The sequence below is a fragment of the Myotis myotis genome, unplaced genomic scaffold (assembly GCF_014108235.1).
Source record: "Myotis myotis isolate mMyoMyo1 unplaced genomic scaffold, mMyoMyo1.p scaffold_m19_p_2, whole genome shotgun sequence".
In the NCBI taxonomy this organism is placed as follows: Eukaryota; Metazoa; Chordata; class Mammalia; order Chiroptera; family Vespertilionidae; genus Myotis; species Myotis myotis.
In genome coordinates, this window is record NW_023416324.1 from 115077754 (window position 1) to 115102105 (window position 24352).

At 38.4% G+C, this 24352-nt stretch overlaps 1 pseudogene; it reads right to left on the reverse strand.

Annotated features, from left to right (window-relative positions):
- Positions 1-24121, reverse strand: part of LOC118675647 — a 50804-nt pseudogene extending 26683 nt beyond the window's left edge.
- Positions 24122-24352: the final 231 nt, after the last annotated feature.

Below are 24352 nucleotides of genomic sequence, written 5' to 3' on the forward strand. Positions count from 1 at the left end.
CGAATAGAATTGTATGAATTTTGAGTAAGGGTTGAAGGGGCAGCTTTCTCCCCAACAGAAGTGTTGGTAGAGACCATTGTTCCTTTTCTGAGCCCTCTCCCCATTGCCAGGGGTGGGGGGTGCCATATCTGAGTCTCCATCAACCTGGCTAACACTGTTAATCCTGCCCTGATGATTCCCTGAGACCCTACCCCACCAAACTTGCAGGCCCATCCAAGCCATTTCTAGTGGCTTTTTCATACAAATGATCTGTCTTGGATCATGCTTCAGAATTTCCTAAACTCACTAAAAGGTTCATAAACCCCAAACAAGCAGCATCTGCCCTCTACATCTTCCAAAGTTGCCCAAAGCCAGACACTGGTGACAGCTGGCCTCAGTTCTTAGCTTGGCCTTTCATGGGCACCACCAAGCCCAGCACAAGGAGCAACCATCTGCAGTTCACTCTATGGCTCATACCAGGTGGCCCAGGGCAGGGTAGACTTGGTGGGCAACACATTCAAGGGGCAACTCAGCAGGTACCAGAGCCCTACTAAGGCAAGTCCTGCCCTGCGGGGTTGGACTCTCACAGCAGCTCCTCTGCTACAGTTGTAGTGAAGGATTAAATCTCTCCCATTGACATGTCAACAGTAATCATGGCTTAACTACAACAGGAGGGTACACAGAGACCAATAACAGAGGGCACATCTAAAGCACCCACCTCAGGTGACCAGGGAGGCTGTGCCACTGGACCTTACAGGGTATCTACTACATAACAACACTCAACCAAGACTGGGAGATGTAGCAGCTCTACCTAAAACATAGAAACAAACACAGAGAGACAGCCAAAATTAAGAAACAAAAAACAGGCCCTCCCCAATAAAAGAACAAAACAAAACTCCAAGAAAAGAACTAAACAAAATAGAGACAAGCAATATACCAGATGCAAAGTTCAAAATACTGGTTATAAAGATGCTCAATGAACTTAAAGAAAGAGTAGAGAAACTTAGTAAGAATTTTAACAGAGATAGGAAATATAAAAATGGAGATAGAAAATATAAAAAAGAATCAGCCAAAAGGAAGAATATAAAAACTGAAGTAAAGAATATATTACAGCCCTAGCCAGTTTGCTCAGTGGATAGAGCATCAGCCTGTGGACCAAAAGATCCTGGGTTCAATTCTGATCAAGGGCATCTTGGTTATAGCTCCTCCACGGTGTGGGCTCAGCAGGTCAGGGCTCAGCAGGAGGCAACCGATTGATGTGTTTCTCTCACATTGATGTTTCTTTCTGTTTTTTCCCTCTCTCTTCCATTCTCCCTAAAAATCAATGGAAAAATATCCTCTGGTGAGGACTAACAAAAACAAACAAACAAACAAACAGACAAACAAAGAATATATTACAGGTAATCAATAATGGAGTAGATGAAGCAGAGCAGCAAATCAGCAATTTAGAAGATAAGGAAGCAGAAAACACCCAATCAAAATAGCAAAAAAAAAAAAAAAAAAAAAAAAAAAAGAGGATAGTTTAAGGAGCCTCTGAACCAACTTCAAGTGTAGCAATATTTGCATCATGGGGGTACTGGAAGGAGAAGAGAGAGAGAAAGAAATTGAAAACGTATTTGAAAAAATGTCAGAAACCCCCTGACCTAGTGAAGGAAATAGATATATAAGTTCAGGAAGCACAGAGAATCCCAAACAAGAGGAACCTAAGGAGGACCACACCAAGACACATCATAATTAAAATGCCAAAGGTAAGGACAAAAAAAGAATTTTAAAAGCAGCAAGGGAAAAGCAGTTAGTTACCTACAAGAGAGCTTCCATACAACTGTCATCTGATTTCTCAACAGAAACTTTACAGGCCAAAGGATTGGTAAGAAATATTCCAAGTGATGAAAAGCAAGGACCTACAACCAAAATTACTCTACCCAGCACAGCTACCATTCAGAATCAAAGGACAGATAAAGAGCTTTCCAGGTACAAAAAAACTGAAGGAGTTCATCACCTTCACACCAGTATTACAAGAAATGTTTAATGGTCTTTAAGAAGAAAATAAAAGATCAAAGATATGAAAAATAAAATGGCAATCCTATCTAATAAAAGAGAAACATGGTAATTAGCCATACCTCTGCTACCCTTCCCATTGGCTAATCAGGGCGATATGCAAATTAACTGCCAGCCAAGATGGCGGCCGGCAACCAGGCAGCTTGAAGCTAACATGAGGCTTGCTTGCTTCAGTGAGGGAGGAAGCTAATGTTCCCCACCTGCCTTGCTGGCCTCTGAGCTTGCAGTTTGAAACATTGTTACAAATATAGAAGCTAAACAAAACCCCAGAAACCAGCTTTCAGCGAGCCGGGATCTCAGAGCTGAAGTTGATACAGTGTTTCAATTATAGAACACAAACAAACCAGATACCTGCTTTAAGCAGCAGAGGCCTCAGAGCTGGAGCCAGAGCTAAAGCTGGCCCAGAATAAAAAAAAAAGAAAAAAAGGAGCAGTTGGAAGCTTCAGTCACCCGCCAGCCTGAAAACAGCCCTCAGCCCCTCACCCAGACTGGCCAGGCACCCCAGTGGGGACCCCCACCCTGAAGGGTGTATGACCGGCTGCAAACAGCCATCATCCCCTCACCCAGGCTGGCCAGGCACCCCAGTGGGGACCCCCACCCTGATCCAGGACACCCTTCAGAGCAAACCAGCCGGCTCCCACCTGTGCACCAGGCCTCTATCCTATATAGTAAAAGGGTAATATGCCTTCCAGCACCGGGATCAGCAGAGCTGCGAGGCCTCCCAGAACCAGGATCAGCGTGACAGGGGGCAGTGCCCAAACCCCCTGATCACCCTGCGGCTCTGTGTGTGACAAGTGGCGGGGCCACAACCTCCCTATCTGCCCTGCTCTGTGTGTGACAGGGGAAGGTGCCCCAACCCCCTGATCAGCCCTGCTCTGTGTGTGACAGGGTGAGGCGCCCCCCCCCCCCCCCACGGGCCCTGCTCTGTGTGTGATGGGGTAGAGCCATAACCTCCCCATCGGCCCTGCCCTGAGTGTGAGAGTGGCGGCACCCCAACTCCCTGATCCGCCCTGCTCTGTGTGTGAGAGGGGGTGGTGCCCCAACTCCGCTATCGGCCCTACTCTGTGAGTGACGGGGGGAGCTCCTCAACCCACTGATCGGCCCTACTCTGTGCATGACAGGGGGGAGCTCCCTAACCCCCTGATGGGCCCTGCTCTGTGAGTGATAGAGGGTGGCGCCCCAACCCCCTGAACCACCCTGCTCTGTGTGTGACAGGGGGTGGTGCCCCAACTCCCCTATCCACCCTACTCTGTTAGTGACAGGGGGGAGCTCCTCAACCCCCTGATTGGCCCTGCTCTTTGCGTGACAGGGGGTGGCGCCGCAACCTCCCCATAGACCCTGCCTTGAGTGTGACAGGGGGCAGTGTCCCAACCCCCCAATCGGCCCTACCCTGAGCGTGACTGAGGGTGCCATCACAACCTCCTGATCCTCCCTGCTCTGTGCATGACAGGGGGCGGTGCCCCAACTCCCCAATCGGCCCTGCTCTGAGCCCGACCAGGGGCTAGCTGCACCTAGGGATTGGGCCTGCCCTCTGCCACCCGGGAGCAGTCCTAAGCCAGCAGGTCGTTATCTCCCGAGGGGTCCCAGACTGCGTGAGGGCACAGGCCGGGCTGAGGGACCCTCCTCCCCCCCGAGCGCACAAATTTTTGTGCACCGGGCGGCTAGTAAATATATATTTATCAATGCTTATATTATTTCATTCTAGAATGTAATGCTCTTTTTAATTAAAATATAATGAAATACAATATTTTTTAAGTAACTATCACTTGTGGATTTGAGGTGTAGATCAAAAAATAATATCCACAATTGTCTGAAAAGGCATTAAAATATTTTTCTTTTTTATAAACTATATATCTGAGTGAGGCCATATTTTCTTCATATACTTTAACCAGAACAAGATACTGCAATGTACTCCAGAAGATTCAATGCAGAAGCAGGTATGAGAATCTAGCTGACTTCTATTAAGCCAGATATTAAAGAGATTGGCAAAAATCTAAAACAATTCCATCCCTATCATTGTTTTTTAAGAAAAATATATCTATTTTTTATAAAAATAACAATTTTAGGCCTATTGTTATTTTAAAATAGATTAATGACTGAATAAAAGAGAGTGAAGGGATTAGCCAAAGAACATATATGTATAACCCATAGATACAAACAATAATGTAGTGATGTCCAGAGCAAAGCAGGGGGGAGAGGGGAAGGGGGGAAAGGAGAAAATGGAGACATTAGTAATAGTGTTAACAATAAAAACAAAGTAAAATAAAATAAAATAATGGATGCAGACATTTTTAAAATTTCTTCGTTTTCATTTATAATACAGAAAATATAGACAGATATAACCTGCATAAACAAAGTGGGTTAGGGTTGCCATTTAAATAAATAGGGTTGCAAATAAAACTACAGGACACACAGTAAATCTGACTTTTAGATAAACTGAATAACTGTTATTATACATTTGTCCCATGTGATATTCGGGGCATAATTACACTAGTAAATTATTCATTGTTTTTTTTTTAATATGTTTTTATTAATTTCAGAGAGAAGGAGGGAGAGGAAGAGAGATGGAAACGTCAATGATGTATGAGAATCATTGATCTGCTGCCTCCTACATGGGGATCAAGCCTGCAACATGGGCATGTACCCTGACAGGGAATTGAACTGTGACCTCCTGGTTTATGGCTTGATGCTCAACCACTGAGCTACACATGCTGGGCAAATTATTCATTGTTTACCTGAAATTCAAATTTAGGGTGATTGGGTGGAGAGGTGCAAGAAGGTAAAGGGGTGGTAAACACACAGTACAATGTACAGATAATGTGTTGTAGAATTGTGCACCTGAACCTGTATAATTTTGTTAACCAGTGTCACCCCAATAAATTCAATTAATTTTTTTTAAAAAAATTTGAAATTCAAATTTAACTAAACATCCTATATTTTATCTGGCAGGCTTACTTTGGTATTTTCAATAATTTTGAAGAATGTAAAGATGTCCTAAGACCAATAGTTTTGAAAAACACTGCTTAAAAGCTTTCTGTACTTCATTCTTTTTCCATTTTATTTCCTTTTTCCACTTACTCAGATTTAGTGAAGTTTAACTATAATTAATTACTTTAAGTGCCTTATTACCTCTAGACTTAATTGCTATTGAACAATTTGTTTTTATAGCCATTTCTAGACATAGCTTATTCATCTATGTATATTTTGCTCAAGTAGAAAATAAATGTGTTGTAGTAGCAAAACCAATAAACTTGTCATAATTTTTATAAATTATTTCATGATAACAGTGATGTAACCCATGCATGGGGAGAAACCATGATGGGGATGTTCTAATTAAAATATTAGTAAGAATTGAAATAGCTCCTATACTTATTTTATGAAGATTCTTTTTTTAGTAGAATAGGAAAGTGAAGTATTCTGCTAAAAGCTTTACAGTTTGAAATTTACATATGTGTTAAAGGAGGGCACAATGTAGCGGTTATCAACCTGTGGGTCGTGACCCCTTTGGCAGTCAAATGACCCTTTCACAGGGGTCGCCTAAGATTATCCTGCATATCAGATATTTACATTATGATTCATAACAGTAGCAACATTATAGTTATGAAGTAGCAACGAAAATAATTTTATGGTTGGGTCACAACATGAGGAACTGTATTTAAAGGGCCAGAAGGTTGAGAACCACTGGCATAATGGAATATAGTGCTTCTTAGAGATTTATAATCAATTATAGTTTATTGTCTGCATGTAATTTACCCATATTGGATTGATTAATAATAGCATAGTACCTATGGGAAATAATAATCTCTGAAGGGCTATGCCCTCCATCTTAACTTGGCCATGTGCTCAGCAAGCTTCTTCCCGGAAGATAGTCAAGGGAAGTGCACGCCATCACTATGACCACATCCTGTGTAATGAGACACCGACTCGGTCATGGCCAATCGGCAGGGCCCACAGTCTTTTCTCCTCCCCTTACCCCAACCCCCTATAAAAGCTCTCTCCACACAGAGTTTTCTCTCTCTCGGCCACTGGAGCTTACCGTTGCATCGGTGAGTGTGGCAGGGGAGCCAAACCTAGGTTTGAAATGAATGACTCTTTGCTTTTGCATCGGACTCGCTGGCTCCCTGTGGGTTCTTGGGAATCATGAAATCTGGGCACAACACTTAACTCCCCATAACTCAGTGCTATGGATAAATTCATAAAATACTCATTCAAGTTTTAGATATCCGAATGACTTAGATTTCTCCATGATAAAGACAGATAGCACTGAGGAAGCTGACTCTAATGTGGATGGCTACATTAAGACTCTCAAAGAGATAATAATGATATTACTTTTGCTATTCATAAGAGCCTAGAGATATTGAGCTTCACTCTGTCCAGTCACTCCACATGTTTTAACTCCTCTCCCTCCACAATCCTATGAGGTAAATCCTAAGCATCACTCCCATTTTCCAGTTAAGAAAACTGAGGCTCAGCAGACCCAAAGCAATGAGTGAAATTAAGGAATCTCATCACTGTAAATCTTTGAGAAAGGAGTAAATTTCTCAAGCCCTTGAGCCCCCTGAGTCTTCTGAGTTTATATTCAGAGGAAGGAGCAAGATGAAAATTAGGAACAAAATTCTCTCATAGGAGGAAGATGCTTGTTATCAACTGAGAGTTCTAGGGAAATGCCATGAGCTCCCCCAAGGCTTCTGGAGTTCTGTGGTTGGAACTGGGAATCCTGAAAGTTTCCCTGAACAGACTCAGAGCTGATGGAGGTGGGAGAGAACAGGTTTTTAAGGTTCTCTCACAGGAAATGCAACAATAGCAGTGTTGTGCCCTGTGAGAGCTGCAAATGGGGTTCTCAACAAGAGGGAATACAGAAATGCACACGCTCGAGCTGTTCTGCCAACTAAATGTACATAATGAAAAAACCTTGTATAAAAAAACGTAATAAAGTAGGTCTGTGAATTCAGCCTTGAAAATCATGCACAGCCCTAACCGGTTTGGCTCAGTGGATAGAGCATTGGCCTGGGGACTGAAGGGTCCCAGGTTTGATTCTGGTCAAGGGCATGTACCTTGGTTGTGGGCACATCCCCAGTAGGAGGGGTGCAGGGAGCAGCTGATCAATGTTTCTCTCTCATCGATGTTTCTAACTCTCTATCCCTCTCTCTTCCTTCCTGTAAAAAATTAATAAAAAATATATTTAAAAAAAATAATAATCTCTGAAATGTGTTACAAGTTAAAATTATGTACAATTGAACTGAGCCTTGGCCAGTGTGGCTCATTTGGATGGAAAACCATCGTATACACAGAAAGTTGTTGGTTCAATTCCTGAGTGGGGCACATACCTGGGTTGTGGGTTCAGTCTCTGGTAGGGGAGCATATGGGAGGCAACCAATCAATCTTTCTCTCTCTCTCCCTGCCCCTCTTTATAAAAATCAGTAAAAATATCCTCAGGCAAAAATAAATAAATAAAATAAAATAACATTGAAACCAAATTTATGAAACAAGTTAGCATATAGAAATTATATCTGTGAATGTATCAATGTCCCCTATGACTTTTTTGGTAGAAAAGTAAAGAAATTTAGAATACAACATAGGTCCTGGGGTACTATAGCCCTGACACAACAAATATTCCTAAAAATTAAAATATGCATCTTAAAACTAAATTTATTTAAAAATGTAATCTATACTTTGTATGTGTACAGAGAAAAATAACATACATGAAAATAAAGCAGTTATCTGAGGAAATTAGGGTTACAGAGCATTTTTACTTTCTATATTATATGCTTAGGTGAAATATTTACATTTTAATTATATTTAAAATAAAAACAATGCACTGAATATAATAATGCATTTTAAAAATTATCCTTTGAAAAGTAGGATCATACTTTACAAACTGTCCTTTAACTCATTTAGTGTTTCTCAGAGCTCTTTCCATGATGCTACCTATAACCGTTTCTTATTTTAATTGCTTTATATCATGTTTATACCAAAATTCTTACCCTTTTCTATACTGACAAGCACTTTTTATTGCTATTCAAACAGTGTTGCCATGAACGTGATTACACAAATCTCTGCTATTGTGGGCAGTTCATAGGTGAGTGGGATGAAATAAATCATTGTTTGGGGTTGTAGCACTGGTGGGAGAGACGGGTACAATAATTGTTACTTTTATACAATTTTGTGAGCATTATACAAAGATAGCTCATAGAAGGCTTGGGAAATGCCAAAGAAATCATCTTAATCAAGTCTGTGTCCCTTGTGTTAGTCTGTGTTCGATATCTTTAATTGCTTTGTCCAACATCCATTCTAACCCACTGCTAACATGCGGCAGCTGGAAAATTAAAAACCATGTCTCAGATTCTATGGAGGCTAGAACGTGACTTAGTTTCTTTTGTGAGAATGTTTAGGACCTACATAAAATGCAGGAAAAGCCCAGCTTGAGGCAGTTTTACTGGCAAGAATGAAGGCCAGGGTGGCAGCTACATCAGAGACTTCTCAATGTGGTGGGTGGATTCCTGACTCAGCAGCTTCCTGGAGCAGCAGTGGCGTATTTCTGGACCAGGCAGAGTAGCCTGGGACTGCAGCCTGGGATGTCAGCACTATTAGCAGCAGGTTCATAATTTTTCAGCTTCCTGTATCGCTGGGAAGGATTTACCTGCTCAAGGCAGAGGCAGAGTGATTTCTGGAGCCACTGGTTGTTCCTGGTTGTTAGGGCTAGAACTGCTCCTCCATTACTTCCAATAATTTTGAATGTTCTCATTTCTTCATATAAAATTCCTCAATACTCTAATCCAGCACACTGTCTGTTTTTCTACAGCCTGTAAGCTAAAAGGGTGTTTTACATTTGTAACTGGTTGGGAAAAAATTAAGAGAAGAATAATATGCTGTGGCATGTGAAAGTTATGAGATTCAGATTTCATTGTGCTTAAATAAAATGATATTGGAAAACACCACTCTCAAACATTTGTGTATTAACAATGGCTGGTATTTTATTACAACAGCAGAATCAGATGGCCCACAAAGTTTAAAATATTTGTCATCTGGCCCTTTACACAAAAAGTTTGCAAACCCCTGATCTACAGCAAACTCTCTTGGCTCGATTGTACTCTGACCAATATTGATGGTATTATATTAAGGAATGTAAGGAAATGATGGCAGAGTTGTGAACAATACATAAATCTTGTTAAAATTTTAGCCACTGGTATCTTTTCTATTTCTCACATCTTTTTCTGGTCAAATGATTTTCCGTGTTGAAACCATAATCCAGAAAGTTACAAATGGTGGTGGCCATTAGCACTGTTCCCCCAATTCTTTCTCTTTCTCCTCTAGGGCATATGGTAAAATTAAACTTCTATGCACCCTTGAGGTCAGGGGTGATCACGTGATTGGCTTTGGCTAAGAAAATTTGAGCAGAAGGAATCCATATCACTCAAAGCAGAAACTGAAGAGCCAGTGCACAACCTACCATGTTGCTTTTCCTTCTGTCAGTTAGTTGAGATGGTCCATGCTCCATCAGCCTGGATTTCTCTCTGCTTAACTGCAGTGAACATCTGTCCCTGCCAAGTCTCATGCATGTAGCATGAGTGAGAAACTAACTTTGTTGTTCTAAGGTACTGATATTTGGGGGTTGCTTGTTAATAATCTAAACTATCCTGACTGATGCCTCAATATGTAAATTGGAAAGCAGTATTTAAACTCTGTAATTCAGACATGCGAAATACAAATGCGCTTTCTCTATTTTTAAAATAGGTCATATTTTCATCAGAAGATGTTTCCACAGATACTTGGGGAAAATATTGAAACTTGTAACTTTTTTTGTATAAAAGTCTCTTTAGGTTAACTGAGTTTCTGTTGGGTAAGTAAATATTCAGCCCATTAAAAATTTAAATTCTATCAAGACTATTTCTTTATTCTCAAGAGAGGAATCTTCCTTCCTTCTTTGCCAAACTGGCACCTAAATACAAGTGATTCCTAAAATTTCCAGTGAAGGGCATGGGGCTATAGTTATATGTGCTCCTCCCCAAGTGTTTTTACTATGAGTTGCAGTCTCATCCTGACCCCACACGGCACGCAAGTCCAATCTCACTCTCACCTGAAGTTCACAGAGCTCTGTGAAGCCTTACTCCACATTCCCTCCCATGGCTTTTCTGTTCTACTGTCTGGTGCCATATTAAATGTGGCTCCAATGAGACAGCTTCTCTGAGAGACCTACTATCTTTCCAAGGATATCTCTAGGAATCCCCAAAACCGACATGAACATTCTATGTCCTCTGTCTTTGGGTTTTAACTAAATGGTCAGAGGAAGAGAGTCATGTCTTACTCCTGACCTTATCTTCCTCCAACTCCCACCTTCTTATTTACCTTCTTCTGGAATCAGAAAGTCTTTCCACTTCCTCTTCCAACTGGTAGGAGCTACTTTATGCTCCTTCCTCAGTCCTGTGTATTCACCCTCCCCATATTCCTGGCAGTGTTAGGTAAAGGGCCATATGGAATGAAATGCTACCAGGAAGATGATATATACTTTAGAACATATTGAAAAAGTATTGTCCTTATTACATTAGTCTTAATAGATCAAACCATTAAAAAACACAAGTACTATATATGTTTGATTATAAGGTGAGTTGTTTCCTCAAAATTATTCTTCAGATACAAGAAAATCATCTTGTAGAATCTCTCATATTAAATAACAACAAACATCTACTTGGGAAAGATCCACTAACCCAAAAAAATTCAATTAATGATAGAATTAAGTTTTTTTAAAGTGGCCAATACATTTAGATATACTTAATAATCATTACTAAAGTGTGGTCTGATAATCACAAGTCTTGTGTATAAACACTTCTTTTATATATCACTTTAACAAGTAAAGTAGTAATGCCTATGTTGTTGAAACGATAATTACCCAATAGATATTTGTGGCTTTGGGTAAAATTTCCATGACCACCTTATTCACAAATTGTGAAAGAACTAGATCTCCAGTACTTTAGATGGAAGGGAAGATAAGTTCTTCAGTTTAGATGACTCAAAAAGTGGTTCTGTTTTTAACAAGGACACTGATTGTTAAAGTATACTCTCCATAAAATATTGTTTTTATAATTCAGGCATTATAAAGCATTCATGCAAGTGAAGAGTTTTAGTAGAATTGTTTCATGGAATAAAAGTATGAAAAATAGCAATGTTTGTTCATTACTAGAGAATTTAAAATAATGTGATTTAAAATTGAGGGTAGACAAATAAAATAATTAAAGTTTATAAATAAATTAAATAAGTAAATTGTTCTTTAAACTACATCCCTAAATGAATGTATATTCAAGATGGCAAAAAAAAAAAAAAAAATCAGAACAAAACAAAGAAACAAAAAACTCCTTTTAGGATCCTCTCTTTGGAAAATGGGGATCACCTTAGATTCAAGTTTGCTTAATATTCAATACATCACACAATTTTAACTCTCTCCTACATGAATGTTGCTTCTATTATTCAGAAATGAAACTTTTTTCCAAGTTCCCAAATTCCTCTTAGTTCTGATGAGCACTCTCTAGTTAGCCGATTTATACAGATATTTATGAAGCTTTGATATTCTCTATAACTTATTACATTGCAAACTAACATGTCCATCTTCCATTAGCAGCATTATTAGTAACTGTCAGTTAATGAAAAAGGTCCTTTCCAAATGTAGATGTGCCACAAGACATTGCTATTCCTCTTCTACCAGTTTTCAGCCCCCAAACTACATCTCAGGCAATTCCAGTATGGTATTCATTTGACCCAGCGGTTCTCAACCTGAGGGTCGCGACCCCTTTGGCGGTCGAACGACCCTTTCATGGGGCTCACCTAAGACCATCCTGCATATCAGATATTTACATTACGATTCATAACAGTAGCAACATTACAGTTATGAAGTAGCAACGAAAATAATTTTATGGGTGGGTCACAACATGAGGAACTGTATTTAAAGGGCCAGAAGTTTGAGAACCACTGTGGACCAGTTTTCACTGGACCTGCCTTTCATAAAATTACACAGTGATTTCTGCTCTTGAGAATTTATACAAAAGACTATTTTTCAAAATATCATTCATATAAAACAAAAAATCCTGGTTTGAAAACAGAAACCATTCTAAAGCAGAGAGAGAGAAGGGGGAAGAGAGAGAGAAAAAAAGAGAGAGAGGAAGGATATGAAAAGGCCATGTAGGAAGCTGTGGAAATTTGGTGAGAAGTGAGGTTTCAGTATCTAAAGATGTGATTCCAAGTTTGCAAACACTTTCATCTTCCAGAAATGGTAAATTTCTCTTTGAAGAGGTCTTTTAAATTTGTTAATAATATCCTTAATTATAAATTTGAAATAAACCTAGAACAAATTAAGTATGGATTTTCTAGATCTGGGAACTTTTTTTTAAAGCAGCCCATTCCCTCAGTGCTCTCCACTTTTTAAATGGATATTCCTGTCTTTTACTGTGGAGTAGAAATACCTCTTTCTTTCCTGAGAAAGTCAAAGGCAAAACAGGTTCAGTGATTTGCTCAGGATCACGTCGCTAAACCAGCGACAGAAAGAGGACTGGAACTAGCCCAGGAGTCTCCCAGCTAGGCTGCACTGCCAGCCTCCGTTACATAACAAGTTTGCCAAGTTCTCATCTGGATTCAGCAACTTTACTAGGAGAGATGCCCAGTAACAACCCTTTTATAGTATTCTAAGTCATGAGGGCAAGGTGACAGGAATTTAACCTCAGCAATTTTTTTCCTCTTACCTTTCACCCGAGGCACAAACACATTAATTCAAGAAGCAGAGGCCCCTTAGCCAATATTGTACATTACCCTATAAAGGCTGAACGTTTATTACAGTGGTTACTATTCTGGGGCCAACCCAATGAACCATATTGCACAATCTCCAGTGCAGCCGAATCCCAATCGACTTTCTTTTCCTAATTTTTCCTTCTGTGCTAGCAGGCACAGGTGCATGAATGTAGTGTGCCAAGAGCAATCTCTATGCAGAGCTGAATTGATTTCTTGCTCCTTTTTTTAAAATATATTTTTTACTAGAGGCCCGATGCATGAAATTCATGCAAGAGTAGGCCTTCCTTCCCCCAGCTGCTGGCACCGGCTTCCCTCTGGCACCCGGGGGTCCCGGGGCTTCCCTCACAGCCCCGGCTTCATCCGTAAGGTCATCCAGAAGGACGTCTAGTCTAATTAGCATATTACACTTTTATTATTATAGATTATTGATAGTATTACAGATATCTCCTATCCCCTTTGCCCCCCTTTAGGATTTCTTGTCTTTTTATGAGCAACATCTACATCTAGGCATACACTGACAGAAAGCTGCCTCAGCAAATTTTTAGTCACTTGAGTTTAGGGATTAAAGAATATCTGATCATGTTTTATTGTGTTCTCTGTGGCTAATAGCTTATTGCCAGAATTAACAAAATAGGAGAGAAAAGAAAATTTGGCTCTAGAGTTTTCATGTCATTGTGGTTATGCTTTTGAATGGCTTAAGTGACATGTATCCACAAGCATAAGGAAAACAGGTTTTCTGGGTCTTATTCATGTTATAAATCACTCTGCAATAGTTCACAGGGTATGCTGATACTTGTTGGCAGAGTAGAAGTATATTCAGTTACATGAAGCATTTCCTAGCAATGTGTGAACTATGTAGTGAAAAATAATTACTAAACAAATGTTCTACATTGGTCTCTGAGAGTAGACATTGGCATTAACTGGGTTGATCAATTCTCTTTCCCTTGACTTCTGCAATGCTATAACCTTGTGGTCCACTGCTTCTCTAGCAGCTTTTTCTTTCCTTTTATGATTCCTCTTCCCAAGAGAACATAGTGGTTCCTGAAATTCAATCCTCACCCCTCGCTCCAATTCTTTTTTTCTTTATACTTTTTCACCTTTAAAGCTGTTATCTGTTTAGTTGATCATTATCTCTAATGGCTGAATTCTAGGCCTCTGAGGAAATAAATTCACTCAAACTTTTCTAATCCTAAATTCTCTCTCCTAAGATAATTTTAAAATGGATATTTGCATTCAACTGACTGCTTTGACACTCACCTCAAAGCCAACATTACTGAAACTAATCGTCAGTAGATCACCATCTCCCCACCTTTTATCCAACAATTCCTCTTTTGGACTTCATAGTTCCACTAGCAGGTCTCCTGCCTCAGCCTTCCCCTGGCAAACAGCCTGCCCACTGCTGTCAGATGAACCTGTCCAAAGAGCACCCATTCCCCTTGAGAACCCACAGACTGATCATCTGGTGCCATAATTAGGACTATTTAGCTTGAAATATAGAGCCCACCAAAATCGGGTCTTTGTTTTTGCAACCGTATCTCTAGGGCCTTACATGGATGTTCTGCCCTATCTGTTCCCTGTCACCAATACATGTTCAATGTTCACACCTCTCTTGGCTTTAGTTCACCATGTTCTCATTGGTGGAAATTTCTTTTCTTCCTTCTTTCTCACTATTTAAATCTCATCCATTCTTCAAGACCCTGGCTAAACCCCTCCTGCTTTGTCAGGATTTACCTGGATCATCCGGTGCTGAATGGCCTCTCCCTCTTTTTTCTCCTCTGCCTCTTTGGGCTGCAGCACTTTCTAAACATAGATTCTTTGTAGCTTTGTGTTGTTTTCTATAACTTCATTTATATTCATAACATCTTTCCCATCTTTACGTTTATGATTTTTCCACAATAAAAACACCATTGATTTGTTGACATTCATTCTTATTACTATTAAATGAACAATATTTAGAAAATATGTTATAAACATACATGCATTGAGTTATTGCTACCCTTAACTGTCATGAATTATAGTCAGATGAAATCTGAATACAAGCAGAGTTTGCAGTTGTTTGGGGTAGGAGGATAATTTATGTCCAGCATAATTGAAAATAAGAAAAAAAAAGATTAAGTAGATGAAACTATTATTTCACTACTTACAATGCATATAAAGGACTTAAGGGAGAGAGGAGAGGACTTGACAATGTCTTGGGGGTGGCCAAGAGAATTATATTATTAAAAATAATGCCAAAGATGAGAAAGAGAATGCACTATTCCAACAATCAACCTAAAAAAATTTAAAAAACATGTAATACTGTGGAGGAATTCTATATTTGTAGCAATAATAGATGTTTGTATATGTAGCAATGTGGAATTTTACACATTTGTAAAAGCACATATAAGTAGATTATTTAGTATTACACATATTTTTCAATGTAATAGCCATGACCGTTAAACGAATATGCTTGACTTCAAGTCTCTATTTCCCAGATAATCCTGCTGACATGTCTCAATTTATTAGCTCAAACATACAACTAAAGTTCATCCCATATTAGGCCATTAGCCTGTTTTACTGGATCTACCTCTTTTACATAGTAAATAAAATATGTGCTATTAATTTTTTAACTGTTGCCATGGAAACTTCAAGCTTCAATGTTACTAAAGGGTTGCACATTTTAATTAACAAATCATTTTATTTTTACAAATATGCACATGACCTTCTTAACATTTTAATTGATTTTGTTTAAATAGCTTTATTTCTAAAACTTCAATCAATATGGTTCCTAGAAAAAGAAAGCAGACCAAAAAATACTGGATCTAAGCCATTTTACAAGATGTCTTTCTGTTTAAGCAAATTAGTTAGAAGAAAAATGAACTTTTAATTCACTATTCGATTATATTTTCTAGTATCCTACATTTATTCTGGTCTCTTGTGATTATAAAGCAGTCTTGCCTAGATCATTTAAATGGTTTTCTCAAACATATGTTCAAGAAATACTTGTATAATGACCTGGTTTCTATTGATAAAAATAAAAACTACTACTATATGTGGTTTAGATCACAAACACACAAAAAACAGATTATTTTTAAAATCTGTTTTTATTCCAGGTCAGAGTAATTTTTTACAAGTATACTTGCCTTAAAAATGCTCAAGTAAGTAGTCATGCTTGAGTACATATTAAAAAGGATATAAAGAGGAAGACATTGGATCCCAAACTGAAAAATGCAGTTTTCCTAATTCCTTTGTTTGTTTGTTGAGTTTCACGTGTTTTTCATTTCAGTGGAAATTCAAATTTGTGGAGGACTCTACAACAACAAATCACTGACTGTAGATAAAATGAGATGCAGAGAAACAGCCATAGAAAATTGTCCCAGGATTTCATGGTTATTCAGCCCCTGCCATAAAAAAAAGTCTGATAAATTATTAATATCTAAGTCAGGAGTGTGCAGTGAAGAGGCAGAAGCAAATTTGAAGGAAAGGGAAGAGAAACAATTCTCATGGCTTTGAGGGTGCGTGGAATATTGATTATCAGCCAACTTTTCTGGTTAATGGAGAATACTGGCCTATTAGATATTAGCACATAATCCAAGCATTGCAGATATGTAAAAAAGGAAATGAGAATGACTTAGACATGTTAGTGGTTTCAAAAAAATGTAAACGAGGTTAACACATTTTGAAGACTAAAAGGAATTTTCTTGAGCCTAGACATCTTAGAAAGCTATTTGTGCATCTGAAATAAACAACTTCTTGATATCCAATGTTATTTAAAGGTACTTTTAAAAATATATATTTATATATTTTTTATTGATTTTAGAGAGGAAGGTAGGAGAGAGAGATAGAAACATCAATGATGAGAGAGAATCATGAATCAGCTGCCTCCTGCATGCCCCCTCCTGATGATTGAGCCCACAACCCAGCATGTGCCCTGCCAAGAATTGAACTGTGACCTCCTGGTTCATGGGTCAACCCTCAACCACTGAACCACACCATCTGGGCAAAGAAACTTTTTTTTTTTTTTTTTTAATCCTCACTGAAGGATATTTTTCTATTGATTTTTAGAGAAAGTGGAAGAAAGGGAAAGACAGAGAGAAGTATTGATGTGAGAGAAACACATTAATTGGTTGCTTCCTAAATGCACCCCTACCAGGGCCTGGGTAGCGAGGAGCCTGCAACCAAAGTACCTGCCTATGACCAAAATTGAATCAGGTTCCCTCAGTCTGCAGGACGATGCTCTACTCACTGAGCCAAACTGGCTAGGACCAAAGATACATTTTTAAGTAACCTTACTTTTCAGTGCTGTATTTGCTTGTGGAAATGTTGCATATTTAAAAAGTTCTTCAGTGATAAAAATAAATGAATTATTAAGCCATGAAAAGATATGGGGAAGTTTTAAAAGCCTATTACTAGAAGAAAGAAGCCAATCTGAAAAGGCTACATACAGACTGTGTGATTCCAACTATAGGACATTTTAGATAAGATTAAATGATAGAGACAGTATTATTTGGCCAGAGGTTTGAAAGGGGAGGAAAGGAATGAATAGGTGGAACACATAAATTTTTAGGGTGTAAAATTATTCTGTGTGAAATCATAATGGTGGATACATGTCATTATGCATTTGTCAAAACCATAGAACTATGCACCTCAAAGTGTGAATATAAAGAATTGACTATAGTTAATAATAATGTATCAATATTAATTCATTAATTGTCACAAATATACTACACTAATGTAAGATGTTAATAATAGGGAAAACTATGAGGGGTAAGATTAATATATGGAATTCTTTGTATTGTCTGCTCAATTATTTTGTAAATCTAAAACTGTACTAAAAATAAGTCTATTAATTATTTTTTAAAAGGTATTCTCATATGTTTGGTTCATACAATTTTTACTAAAATAAGAATTTGGGTCTTTCCTCTCAAGAAAAATGAAACTTTTTTCTTTAGAGATTTAAAAAAAATTTTTTTTTCAGTTTTAATTTTGAATGTTAAAAATAAAACCTGTTAGGTGTATATTTTTTTAACCATTACTCAGAAGTTCAAAGGACTACTGCTTGTTTATAGAAAATCACTAAATTTTGTTAGTTAAATAAATAATAGGATGACAATCTATTTGTAATATTAGTAAGCCATAAGTTGTCTTCAGGATTGAAAATTCATAAGTAGGAAGTTAAAGCTACTATAAGTTACATTTTTTAAAAATATATGCAACTCCTGAATGGATGGGGATTCCACAAAAAGGTTGACTTTGTATAAGTTATAGTTTTCTAGTAGCTGAGGTCAGAGAGAGAGAAAAGAAGTCTTTGAAACAACACTTGCTGGATATTTAAAGTCGGTTGAACCAGATGGCTGTGGAGCAGACTAAGGCACATTCACCTTTTGTCTTCTTTATGTTATGGCTTCTGATTGTTCTTAACGATCCCAGATGTGCTTTGCTTTAAACCTTTCCCTTCTTCCTGACCTCACATCTTTTGTATTTCTTCTGTAAAGATCTGTGGAATTGCCTTTCCCATATTGTAACTAGGATTAAGTCTTTAATGATGCATTTCCAAATGACCACATCCCTTTACTCCAAAGCTATAAAAATGTTTTCCATCTTTCCTAGACTCACTCTTAAAAAGATCACCTATAATGGCTTAATTAATATTCTGAAAATAATTAAAATGAGGTCACCCTATTATAAGCTAGAGCTGTGATATGTGTGAATTCACTTATAGTATCCTATTTTAAAATTAATGTATTTTTTAAAGTCTTAAGTTCTAATTCACCATTAAAATGTATTATACATGCCAGAATTACCAAAATGGTTTTAATTTTAAATATTGTTCTTTGACTGCATAAAATATCAGTAATGTCCTTGAAGTTTTAATATTTTGGTAAATAATAATTAGGTAATACAAGCTAGTAAATATTAAAATAGAAACATGAAAATAAAACAACAAAAATACTTAATCCCACAAGAAAGGGAACATGTATATTTTAGTTATAATATAGTTATATATATATACTTACATATAGTTATTTAATGAGTTATAAATATATATCTATAATATGTAATGTATTTGGAAATACATGTCAAGGATTCATTATAAAACTCTATAGCAGTTGAAGTATTGAGATTATAAGAGTAGTTTATAAATGTCTCAGCAAGGCAGCAAAAAAGGTGATCAACTAATCCAGTGAATACCATATGACATTATTCTGGTTATTGTTCTTACAGTTTGCTGTTTCAAAATGGCTAACTTAAAATGTTTAATAAGGATTTCAGTCAAGGTGGTGGCAAAGGTAAATTCGAACTCAGAACTTCCCCAAACCACATCAAAATTACAACTAAACTGAACAACAACCATCATTGAGACCTGCTTAAAATCTAGCTGAACAGAAGTATTATAACTAAGGATATACAGAAGAAGCAACATCAAGACTGACAGGAGGGGCGAAGATGCTTATTTGCTGGTCCCACACCCAAGAGTGATGGATAAAAATATGGTGGGATATTTCAGCTGAGGAGATGCCTTCTGAGGAGCGAGAGGTCTCAGACCCACATTGGCCTCTCTAGGCCAAGGTTCCAGTGTCAGGAAGAAAAGTCCCTATAACTTCTGGCTGTGAAACCCAGCAAGGATTGTAGTTGGATGAGGTGGAGAACTACTGGAGTCCCAGTAATTCCCCTTAAAGGGCCCACATATAAACTTATTCAGACTCACATGCTCTGAGTTTCAGTGCTGGAGCAGCTGGGTCACACAAGGAGGAACTGGCATTGGACAAAAGCTGGTGGGGCAGATTTATCCCAGACAAAAGTGCTGGCAGAGGCCATTGTTCCTTTGCTGATCCCTCCTCCCACAGTGCTGGCAGGGTGATGTCATATCTGAGTTTCCATCAACCTGGCTATCACTCTTTGCCATGGTGATTCCCTGAGATCCCAGCTCAACTTGAAGGTCCATCTAAGCCATTTCTAGGGGCTTTTCTGTACAAATGGCCTCTCTTGGCTCATGCTTCAGACTTTCCTAAAATCTAACAAGCAGCATCTAGCCTCCCAGTGTCCTATATCTTAGTGGCCCCAGGCCTGACCTAGCAGCAGCCAGCCTTGTTTGGCAGCCTGGCCTCTCCTGGGCACCTCCAACCCCAACACAAGCAGCAGTGATCTGCAGATCACTATGTAGTTTGTGCTAGGTGGCCCTGGGCAGGGCACAGGCGGTGGCTAACCTGGTATCACCCAGGATGCCACAGAGCCAGTGCACCCAGTGGACAGCTTCAGACCATGTTGAATTACAGCCAACCACCTTGACTAGCGACACATTCAAGGGGCAGACCTGGCAGGCACCAAAGCCTCACCAAAGCAAGCCCTGCTCCATGGGGTTGGCTCCTGCACAGCAGCGCCTCCACAGTACTTGTGCCACCATCATAACTGGCTAGTGCAGTGATGGCAAAACTTTTGAGCTCGGCGTGTCAAAATTTTGAAAAACCCTAACTTAACTCTAGTGCTATGTCACATATAGAAATATTCATAATTTTTTTTTGATATTTGCAACCATAGTAAAAAAAAGATTTATATTTTTGATATTTATTTTATATATTTAAATGCCATTTAACAAAGAAAAATCAACCAAAAATATGTATAAAATGAACAAAAACAGAAAAACAATGTACATTTAGGAAAAATAATAATAAAAACAATGGTAATCAAATGGTCCGAAATCTAGAAATTAGTGACTTTTTTGGTGCTGAAGTTTGTCTGCTAATTCTTCGATTGCAGGTTCATACTTGGTGCACTTCAAGGCCAAGCAAGCATCACTAACTTCATCTGTTAGCCAGCTTCTTTTGTTCGTTTTAATATTATTTAATGCTGAGAACAAAGTTTCAGAAAAATATGTTGATGAAAAAATTGTTAGCATCGCTAGATTTTTTATGTCGCTAAAAGTGTCAAGTACTCTGTTCCAAGCACTCAAAATTTCTTGTTTGTAGTTGCACTCTTCTTCATTATTCAAACGATTTTGCTCCAGATTTTCAAGTTTCGACCATAAGTCAACAAACACATGAGTCCAAATGCTACCTTGAAAATCTGCAAGTTGCATCTCTAAATCATCAATTTGCATCCATTGGAAATCCTTTAATTCCAAAGTACTGTAAACAACTACATCTGGATACTTAATTATTTTAATGGTCTGTTTTAGGCTTCTAAATAGGTTGAATCTTTCACTGAACTGTTCAAATAACGAGTTTACTACATTCTGGTACATAAGTATGGACTCCATTATGCTCATTGTAATGGCCTTGAGTACTTTTTTATCCAAGGAAAATACTTATAAGTTTTAGTTTCAATATCTTGCTTGAAAATTTTAAGTTTACTTTCAAAATATTTGATGTATCCAAACATAACTTCAATACTTTTGCCAAAACCTTGTAATTTTAAGTTTAGTTCATTCATATGAACAGAGAGATGTGTAAAAAACATCAAATTGCTGACCCACTTATGATCATTGATCTGAGGAAAGTTTGCCAGATCCTTATTCTCAATAAATACCGTAATTTCTTCAAAGCACTCCACAAATCGCTCAAGTACTTTACCTTGACTCAGTCATCTCACATTATTGAACATCAGTAGACCACTGTAGGTTGAATCAACTTCCTGTAAAAGTGCAGAAAATTCTCGATTGTGAAGGGGTCGAGAAGCTATAAAATTCACAATTTTTGTTACAACTGACATTAAATCATTCAATTCTGAGAATTCCGATTTGGCACACAACACCTCCTGATGGATAATGCAATGAAAAGGTACAAGTGGATGTCTAATAGCTTCCATAAACAATTTCAGGAATCCCACATTTTTCCCACCATATTTGGTGCCTCATCTATCGTGACTGACACAATTTTAGAGATATCAATGTTTAGGTTACTGAATGTTTTTATAACAACCTTACATATTTCGTTTCCTGATGTACTTATTGGCACTGATTCTAACTTTATCAACTCTTCTCTCATTGTGAGACCATCAGAATATCTAACAATAATGGCCAGCCGAGCATTTGATGTGACATCAGTAGTTTCATCAAGAGAAATCAAAAAAATATTTATAACTATTTAAGTCTTTTTTTAATTGATGTTGTATGTTTTTGTTAAGATCTATTATTCTGTCTTTGATAGTATTTCTACTGAGTGGTAACTCAGAAATTCTTTTAATAATATCATCTTTATTTTTCATATTGTGAAATAGAGCTGGTGCACATCTTAGAAATGTTTCCTTAATAAATTCTCCGTCACTGAGGGCTTTTCCATGCTGAGCTATGGAGTGAGCAATATAGTAACTAGCTGATGTTAAATTTGTAGAGCATCTTACAATTTTAATGATGGAACTTGATTGACTTTTATAGAGGTGTAGCTGCCTAGAAATGTATTGCCTCCTTTCATCAATACCTTTTTTTCAAGAGCTGACAATGATTAGTTTCAAAAATGTCTCTTTACATTCCACGTTCTGCTTACTACCGTTTCATTACACAGTATGCACAATGATCTGTTGTTTCTGTCGACAATCCCGTACATCTAGGTCCATATGTCTTGAAAGGGTCGGCTACTGCTACTTCCACTTCCTTTGTCATTCAATCTTGTCTTTTTATTTTTTTGATTCTCCATCACAAAGCTGTAAAAATAAATAAATATAAATCACGGCATTTTTTATATAAGGTTGATAGGTTTCTTACCTATTAACTTTTTGCAGTGTTGTTCACTGACCCCTGGTGCAAAACAATTCAAAGATAGTATGTATAAACAACAAATATATGGTGCTGTAATCAATTATCCGACACTCAGAATGTCTCGTCGAACACTGTTGCACTGTATATCTTTTTCTTCTAACCCTTCCACTCCTGTCTCCTAACGAACATGGCGATCAAGTGCGTCCGTTTGTGGAATGCACCCAAACACAAGGGAAGCTTACCGAGGCACATGTTGACAATAGCGAGTCCATTTCCAGAATTGGGCATTTTGTCACTCAAAGTAAAAATAAAATGTCATGAGGAAAGATTAATCTCTTTATAGTGCAATTCTTAACCTTTTTATATTACTGTCAATATTGGAACAATGTATCTTGGATGTTTCCACTATGTATCTTTGCTACGGAACACCGATGTACATGTTTTAGAATTGCATTATTGATCATGAGTAACGTGAGTAATAATATTACTCAAGTGATGCCTAACTCTGGTCGTTGTGAGAGACTAATATTTGAATTATGCAATTTTTTGTCTCTGTCGATGCGTGTCACCCAAAATGAGTTTGAGTGTCACCTCTGACATGCGTGTCATAGGTTTGCCATCACTGGGCTAGTTGATATTAATAATAGGGAGAAAGCAAAGAGGAGGCCAGACATTATAAGCATGTCATCTGGACAATTTCACCAGGAAGCTGCAACTTTACAGTCCCCAGGGAACCACCAGTACATTCCCTGCAAATCACTGGGGGAAGAGGTCCAACAAAGGTGAAGATGGGTGCATGCACAATGAAGTTTGAGTGATGTAGGAAAGTGTTTGCCTGTAAGTCTAACCTGGGGAACAAAGAACATTAGCCAGGGGGGCAGAGCCACTGAAAGCCTGCAAAATTCTGAAGGTTTAATTGGTTATTCTCCTAGTTATAACCCCAAAACAGAGTTTTCACTCTCTTGTTTGCTTTTGTTTGTTTGCTTTCTCTTGTGCTCCTATTTATCCATTGCTCTGTGACCCACACATGTCTTTGCACCTCCATAGTTATGTGGCCTTAGGAGTCACATGGCCCATGATCCTACAGATCCCACACAATGGACTACAGCTGGCAACACAAACTAAACTAGACTGGATAGTGCTTTAATATAGAGTAAAAACTCTGGGCAATATCTTTTTTTTTCTTTTTTCTAGAGAAAGTGGATGAAAGGGGGAGAAACAGAGAGGGAGAAATATTTATGTCAGAGAGACACATCAATTGGTTGCCTCCCTCACTTGCCCCAACCAGGGTCGTGGATTGAGCCTGCAACCAAGGTACATGCCCTTGATTGCAATAAAACCCAGGACTCTTCAGTCTGCAGGTCAACGTTCTATCCACTGAGCAAAACCAGCTAGGGTGGGGCAATGTTAGCCCTACTGAAGACTAGGTTGGATTTTTGCCATGGTGGGATGGAGGGAGATGGGGCCTTGGAGGGAAACTCCCTTAATTTATCGTAGCTTTCCATGATACCTCATCGTCCATGGGGCCTCAGGAAATTCTTGTTCCCATGGCACCCTAAGAGCTCCACTTCCATCAGTAACAGGTGGGGATGCAGAGGTCACCCCAACAATAACAGATGATGCCGGGAGCCGGTCCATGCTTGCTGTTTCAAGGGACCTGGCATATATGGCATACTGTTCTTAATATGTTTGCTCACCTTCTTGGCACTATGTGTTTTAACCAAGGTCTCCTCTCTGAGAAAGGTTGTTTCCCCAGGTAGGGATTTTCCCCTGAAGTTAGGGAGGGAATAAAACCTCTTAACTAAGTGCCAGGCAGGTAATTAATCACTTTAACTACGAACAATCGTGCTTAAGCTACTTAGTCTTTAC